This window comes from Tupaia chinensis, unplaced genomic scaffold (genome assembly GCF_000334495.1).
Source record: "Tupaia chinensis unplaced genomic scaffold, TupChi_1.0 Scaffold000527_1, whole genome shotgun sequence".
NCBI classification, from domain to species: domain Eukaryota; kingdom Metazoa; phylum Chordata; class Mammalia; order Scandentia; family Tupaiidae; genus Tupaia; species Tupaia belangeri.
In genome coordinates this window covers 6,110,069-6,118,349 of record NW_006160040.1, presented here as the reverse complement: position 1 = coordinate 6,118,349, position 8,281 = coordinate 6,110,069, and the positions used below count along the sequence as shown (strand labels likewise).

The 8,281-nt window shown below is 40.7% G+C and overlaps 1 protein-coding gene across 3 annotated transcripts in view; it reads left to right on the top strand.

Moving 5' to 3' along the window:
* The window catches only part of CDK19 (cyclin dependent kinase 19), a 163,707-nt gene that overhangs the window by 29,709 nt on the left and 125,717 nt on the right, over window positions 1-8,281 (top strand). The window contains exon 2 of one of the 3 annotated variants that reach the window (XM_014591043.2): window positions 1,172-1,233. The exons of the other annotated variants lie outside the window; for them this stretch is intronic. The gene's annotated coding sequence lies outside the window, so the exon portion shown is untranslated. The remainder of the gene's footprint in view (window positions 1-1,171; window positions 1,234-8,281) is intronic. 3 annotated transcript variants of the gene reach the window in all.

Here is an 8,281-nt window from a genome sequence, read left to right as displayed (position 1 = left end):
CCCCCGCCCCCCGGGGGATGACTACACTACAATCCTTTCTCCTCCATTCTCTCAGGATCTTGGGCACACACGCACATGTGCCTGGCATGAGTTTAAGCCACCGGGTCTGGGACTTGAACCGTGGTTGACAACATGAGAGTCCAGCGACATAGCCATTATGCCAACTGCTGTTCCTTAGATTTGTCTCTCCTGCATTCTCCTGCATTTCCAACAGTTCATGCCCCTTAGCAGAGAATGTGTATTGCCTACCATATTCCATTAAAAGATTTTTTTGTTTGGGAGAGTTTTTTTTTTTTTTTTTTCCATAGGGTGCGTGCACTCACCAGAAAGAGAAGACAGAGATAGAAAGCAAGAAATCACCCACCCAGGGGGGATGGCCATGCCGCAATCCCTTCTCCTCCATTCTCCTCTTGGGATCTTGGACACACATGCATACGTGCCTGGTGTGAGTTTAGTCACTGGGTCCGGGACTCAAACCGCGGTTGGCTACATGGGAGTTCAGCGACATAGCCATTATGCTAACTGCTGGTCCCAAAATATATTTTTTTATTATTTTAAATAATTTGCTCTAGGACATGTGTGCTTGTTGGACAGACAGACAGACAGAATGAAAAATACCCCTCAGGTGTGATTGTCACACTGCAATCCCTTCTCCTCCAATTCTCCTCTCTGGATTTTGGGCTTGCATACACAGCACACGGGTGCCAGGCCCAGAACTCAAACCATGCCATCGGCTATTTGGGATCCAGCCACCTTCACCACCACGCCAGCTACTGGCTGCTGCCTATGTCATTTCATGAAGTATTTTTTTCTCCTTAATTTATTTTATATTCCTTATATATGTATTGGCTGTCATATAATGTCAATTTCCGTACGTAAGGATACATACTTTATTGCTCTTTTAGTTTTTCCACAGTGTAATTACTTCTTTCAACAAGAATATAAATTAGTTAAGGTTCAATTTTTGGTCTTTTCATACATTAGCTGGATAATATATAATGAACAGTGAATGTTATCAATATATTGTTGGTTTACACACTGTCAAATCTAAAATCTAATTTCCTTGGCAGATATGTAGACTTGTGATAGGCATTTGGCATTATATGTTTTGGGCAGTGTAACTTTAAATCTACATAAACTTCTCTGCCTTTTGCCTCTGCTATGTTCATAGATTCCAGGAAGGCTTCGTGTATGGACCTCAAGCGTTGGAGGTAGCAGACTTTTCAGCAGAAGGTAAAGCAGAGTGTTGCCTTCTGGTGTCATTGTGTGTGTGTGCTGGGGTGAATATGTGACAGGTGAGAGCTTATCACGCGTGTCACCACAAAATAATTTATAATGATGCATTAAATGATTTAGTATCACAAAACATAAGACCAAGTTAATATTGGTACAGTTTCATTCAGTAATACTAAAAGCCACAGAAAAGAGAACTTTAGTTAGAACTAAAGACTAAATTTCACTTTCTCTCTGCCATTAACAAAGAGTAGGAGTGATTAAGAAAAGACGGCATTAGTATAATGGATAATATACTAATTTTCCCAGACCTAGCTTCACTCTGATTTCTTCCTGGGAGCCTGTCCAAGTTGTTATTCATAAGTTGTATTTTTTCTTGCTGCTCCTTTTACTGAAAGATTGCTTCACAATAAATAGAGAGGCAGCCTAATCCATGACTCATGACTAGAGGATAGACACTCTTGCTTTAGGTTCCATGTGCCAGAAATGTCAGTTTCCAATATGCTAATTACCACTTTCTTGAGAACTTGTTAATATGCTCTTCTCTCAAGTTAGTTCTTGTTACAGCAGAAAAACAAACACATCCCACATACTTGTAAAATATGTTTGAATAGAGACCTTCTTAATGAGTTACTTTTCAAGAAAACGAGACTAAAGATCAGAATTCTGACATACCTTCCCTGGGCAATGCTTCTTTGACCAAAAAAAAGGGAACATTTTGCCATTTATGTGCCAGACATTATAAATATTTCTGTGAATTATGTAACCACTCATTAACTGTCTTCAGATGATACTTGAATAGAAGATTTTCAAAAAAATCTATAGACATTAGTATAATGTACTCTTAGACATAAAGTTAATATATGGCTAGTTTTTAGATAGATTCTGAGTAGAAATGAGAGGAATGATTTTCTTATGTCTTCTGGAAATTACTTTGTTTAGATATCAAGTAAGCGGTTACACATTACAGTTTATGTTCAGAATGTACACTTGATGCACAGTTAGGTGGTTTTTGTTTATTAAATCTCTCCTGTGTGCCCAACACAGGATCACTCCATTTTATAATAACTGATTTTCACTGTTCCTTTGACTTACTCCTAATCAGAGCAGCACCTTTTCTTAACTAGAGGGAGTTACCTGTTTACCCAGGTAATCTGCAATTTTACCCGCTAAGCACTTTAGCCTTTCTTCTACTCTTTTCGGCAGTCATTTTCAGGATGTTTTCAACTGACCAATAGTAGATTGGAAGTAATTTCTTCTTCTTTTTTTTTTTTTAACTGCCAGAGAGCACGTGCAATCACCAGAGACAGAGAGAGGGAAGGAGGGGTGGGAAGGGAGAAAGCATCCCCCTAATGGGGCATGGTCATATCACAATTCCTTCTCCTTCATTTCTCTGTCCTGTCAGGATTTTGGGCAGACACGCAGATACATACACACACTCAGTCTATTTTTCTTTTTTCTTTTTTTTTTTTTTTGAGAGGTTTTTGCTATAGGGCGCGTGCGCTCACCAGACAGACAGAGAAAGAGAGACAGAAAGCAAGAAATCACACCCCCCCCCAGGGGAATGGCCACACCACAACCCCTTCTCTTTCATTCTTCTCTTGGGATCTTGGGCACGCACACACACACGCCCGGCGTGAATTTCAAGCCACCAGGTCCGGGACTCGAACCATGGTCAAATACATGGGAGTCCAGCGACATAGCCATTACACTAACTGCTGGTCCCATCCTCAGTCTATTTTACAAGCCACTGGGACTGGAATTTGGACTGCAGTTGACCATGTGGGATCTGACTCCCCCCCACTTTTAGGTTTTTGCCATGGGGTGCTCACTAGAGAGAGACAGTAAGGGGCAAATTGAGAAATCACCCGTCAGAGGCCATGCTGCAATCCCTTCTCCTTTTGGGATTTTGGGTACACACGCACACATGCCTGGTCTGAGTTTTAAGCTACTGGGCCTGGGGCTCGAACTGTGGTCAGCCATGTGGGAGTCCAGCACCTACACCACTATACCACTGTACCACCTGCTGGCTCCAGGACGTGACTGCCTTTAAACACTAACCTATAGGGCTGACTTGGAAATAATTTCTTGTAGGCCTGAACTTGATTTCCAAGCTGGTTAACTTTTTTTTTTTTTAATTTTTTTTTTTTTTTTAATTTTTGCTATGGGATGTGTGCACTTGCCGGAGAGACAGAGTCAGAGAGACAGAAAGCAGGAAATGACCCCTTAGTGGGGATGGCCTTGTTGTAATCCCTTTGCTTCCATTCTCCTTTGGGGATTTTGGGCATGCATGCACATGCTCCCAGCATGAGTTTTAAGCTTCCAGGTCCGGGATTTGAACCACGGTTGGCCATGCGGGAGTCCAGTGATGTTACTGTTACACCATCTGCTGGTCCCAGCAGGTTGGTTGGTTGTCAGTGCTGTATTATGGGCTTGTATTGTTTAGCTGATCTGACTGTGATGTATTTTGTTACCAACTGAGAATCTCAACAGGTTGTAACCATATAAAGGTATACTGAAGTTTCCCCGCTCAACTCCCTACTCTGCTTCTGTTTCTGTGAGAAATCTGGGACTTGGGGCTTGATGGTGGCATGGTGGTAACACAGCTGGACCACATGAGAAAGTCCCGGTTTACTTCCCAGAGCTTCTCTGTACATGACATACACATATCCCATGACCCTGCAGAGTTGGGGCTAGGGCAGTTTGTAATTTGAAGACCCTATTGAGAGTTTTCTGTATCTGTGTCTCTGTCTCTCTCATGAGTGAAATAAATAAATAAACTAATGATTGGACTTGAGGATTATAAAAATATTTTTAAAAAATTGACTTTAGGGGACCGGCAGGTGGCATGGTAGTTAAAGACACTGGATTCTCACATGGCTGACTGTGGTTTGAGTCTCAGACTTGGCAGCTTGCTTTCTCACTTTCCTTTTTTCTCTCTCTCTGGTCAAATTAAAAAATAATAATAACAAATGGAATTAAATAAATAAATATTAAAAATTAAAATATGACTTTATACAAGTTTTAGGTTAAAAAAATGATAGGTTACAGAAAAATAAAATAAAATAAATAATTAAAAAATGAATTCCCATATATCCCCTTCCCTATAATTTTCTGTTAGTAACATTTTGATTTAGTGTAATACGTTTGTTATAATTGATGGGCTCATATTGTTGGATTATTATTAACTGAAGGCCACAGTTTATATTACCATTTACTCTTTATGTTGTATTGGGGACTTCAAAAAGCTCATGAAAAAATGGAATTAAAGTAATTTATTTTGGTGTAAGAAAAATTTTAAAATCCACACATAGTTTTTCATAATATGTATTTTCTATGAACTTCTCTTTTTAAACAGTATTTCTAACAATTTTAAAATACATTTACTTCTTCCATGAGAAAGAGACACAGAGAGACAGAAAAAGACAGAAAAACAAGCACCCCTGGGCTGTCCCTGTAGTATAATGATTAAGGGGCCCAGATCCTACATGACTAGCTATGGTTCAAATCTCAGCCCTGGTGGCTTGAAAAACATACTGGGCATGTGTGCATGTATGCCCCGACCTCTGACAGGATGGAAAAATGGAGAAGAGCTTGTGGTGTGATCACACCCCACTGGGAAAGCTTTCTCCCTGTGTCTGTCTCTCTCTATGTCTCTCTGGTGAGTGCATATATTCTCTGGCAATTTAAAAAAAAAAAAAGGAAGGAAGAAAGAAAAAAAGAAAAGAAACCTTCAACAAATTCTTCATGCTGTGATCCACCCTCAGTTTTAGTCAGTCTAGATCACTGGCACACACAGGGAGGTCCTAGGATGTGAATCCAAGACCTTCCCCATATAGGTCCACTTGTGTTACTGCTGTGCCATTGATTGGCCCCTCCCCCCATTAACCTTCATTTATCCAGTTTTTTTTTTTTTTTTTTTTTTTTTTAAGAATTACTTTATTGGGGTCGGCAGCTGGTGTGGTGGTTGGGGGTGTTGGCTTCCCACATGGCTGACCATGATTTGAGTCCTGGACCTGGTGGCTTTCTCACTTTCCTTTTTTCTCTCTCTGTCTCTGTCTGGTCAAATTAAAAAACAACAGCAACAAATGGAAATAAATAAATAAATAATTCTTTTTAAAAAACATTACTTTATTTATTTATTTAAATTTGATCAGAAAGGGACAGGGTGAGAGAGAGAGAAAGTGAGAAAGCAAGCTGCCAGGTTTGGAACTCAAACTGCAGTCAGCCATATGGAGAGCCCAGCACCCTTAACCACCACGCCACCTGCTGGCCCTCTGTTAGTTTTCACAGATGTCTAATGACATATATTCACTATCACAATACGTACGATACAGAATAATTCACTTCCCTAAATATGTCCTTGCTTTACCTATTCATCCCTGGGTTCCACCCTCCTCAAACCCTTGGCAACCACTGATTCTTTTCTAATTCTCTGTAGTTTAGCCTTTCTAGAATGTCCTATGTTGGAATCATATAGGAATTATGTAACCTTTTCAGATTGGCTTCTTTCTCTTAGTGTAATATGTCCTGAAAGGGTCTTCCTTTTTTTTTTTTTTTTTTTTTTTTTTTTTTTTTTTGCTTTTTTTTTTTTTTTTTTTTTATGACTTGGTAGCTCATTTCTTTTAAGTGCTGAATGGTATCCTATCATCTGGACATACTAAGTATTTGTGTATTAACTTAATAAAGACTATCTTAATTGCTTCTAATTTTTGGCAATTAGGAATAAAACTGCTGTAAACATTCATGTGCATGTTTAATCATGTTAATCATAAATTTCAGCTCATTTGGGTAAATACTAAGGAGTGCAATTGCTGGATCATTTCACAAGAGTATATGAGGTTTTCTTTTTTTAAGAATTATTTATTATAATTTTATTCATTTATTTTAATTTGACTAGAGAGAGACAGAGACAGAGAGAGAGAGAGAGAGAGAGAGAGAGGAAAAGTGAGAAAGCAAGCCACTAGGTTCAGGACTTGCACTGTGAGCAGCTATGTGGGAGTGTCCACTGCCCCAACCAAAATGCTACCTGCTGGCCCCCGAGTATATTATTATTATATTTTTTTGAGAGGTTTTTGCTATAGAGCGTGTGTGTTCACCAGAAAGACAGAGAGAGACAGAGAGACAGAAAGCGAGAAATCAATCCCCCCCCCCCCCCGGGGAGGATGGCCACACCGCAATCCCTTTTCCATTCTCCTCTCGGGATCTTGGGTATGCACGCACATGTGCCCAGCGTGAGTTTAAGCCCCGGGTCCGGGACTCGAACCACGGTCGATTATATGGGAGTCCAGCAACATAGCCATCATGCTAACTGCTGGTCCTATTTTTTTTTTTTTAATTTTATTTTTTAGGGAGATTTTTGCTATAGGGCACATGTGCTCGCTGGAGAGACACAGAGAGACAGAAAGCAAGAAATCACCCCCTAGAGAAGATGGCCATGCCTCAATCCCTTCTCCTGTATTCTCCTCTTGGGATTTTGGGCATGCACGAACACACACCCTGTGTGTTTTAAGCTCGGATCCGAGATTCAGACCATGGTTGACTATGATAGAGTCCAGCGATTTAACCGCTGTACCATGCTGGTCCCTATGTAAGGTTCTATAAGAAACCGCCACGCTGTTTTTTGAAGTTGCTGTACCATTTTGCATTCCCATTAACAGTGACTGAATGTTTCTGTTGTTCTACATCTTTGCTAGTATTTGGTGAGTGTTTCTGTTGTTCTTCACCATTGCCAGTATTTGGTGGTACTGGTGTTTCGGATTTTGCCTATTTAATAGGTATGTAGTGGTATATCATTATTATTTTATTTGCAATCCTTTAGTGACACATGTTATTGAGCTTTTTCCCTCTGTCATAATCCTTCTGCTTTGGCTTTCTATCTAGCTGGGACTTCAGGCATGAAACACCTTGCCTGGCTCTTTTTTAGACAGGGTTTCACTCTATTGCCCAGGCTAACCTCGAACTGAAGTACTTTCTGCCTCAGCTTTTTGAATTTCTGGGATTATAAGGAGACAACACTGCTCCTGACTTTTGGGCATTTTTTCATATGCTTATTTTCCATCTGCAGGTCTTCTTTGGTGAGGTATCTGTTCAAATCTTCATTTTTAAGTTGGGGTGTCAGTTTTCTTATTATTGAGTTTGAAGAGTTTTTAAAAATATATTTTAGATGCCACTCCTTTATCAAATATTCATTTCGCAAACATTTTCTCCTAGTCTGTGACTTGCTTTTATATGTTCTTTTAAAGTGTTACAGGGCTGGCCTCATAGCTCAGTGGTTAAGTGCTGTGCAGAGGAAGCTGGGTCCCACATGACCAAGTAGGGCGTAAGTCCTGGCCCTGGGAACTTGAGGAGCAGCCCAGGTGTGTGCATGTGCCCACGACCCTGAAAGGGAGAATAGGAAAAAATGGATTGCCACGTGCCGGGGCCCTGTTGGGAGAAGTTCTCTCTCGTTTCCTCTCTTTTTCACACATACACGTGTATCCTCTGACATTAAAATAAAAAGTGTTTTACTCAGAGCTTTTTTTGTTTTTTCCCCCCTAAATTTTCCTGAGGGCATGTGTGCTTGCCAGACAGAGACAGAGGGAACGTGAGAAATCACCCCACAGAGGGGCTGGGAGTGAGAAAGCATCCCTCATGAGGGAAGCCATACCACAGTCTCTTCTCCATTTCTCTGTGCCCTCAGGATTTGGGGCACGCATGCATAGGATATTTTTCAAGCTGCTGTGTCTGAGACTCAAATTGCACAGTTGACCATTTGGGATCCAGATGCCTTAGTCCCCATACCACCGGCTGGCCCAGAGCATGTTTTTAGTAAAGTTCAGTTTCCCAAACTTTAAAAAAAATTAATTGCATTTTGGTTTGGTGCCATAGCTGAGTAGTTAAAGCTGCTGGATCCCACATGGTTGACTGTGTAGTTCAAATCCCAGCGTTGTTGCCGAGGTGTTGAGTGCACATGTGTGCATGCTCCTAGTCCTGACAGTAAAAAAAATACAGAAGGGATTGTGGCATGACCATGCCCTGTTGTGTGTGTGTGGGGGGAGACAGTGCC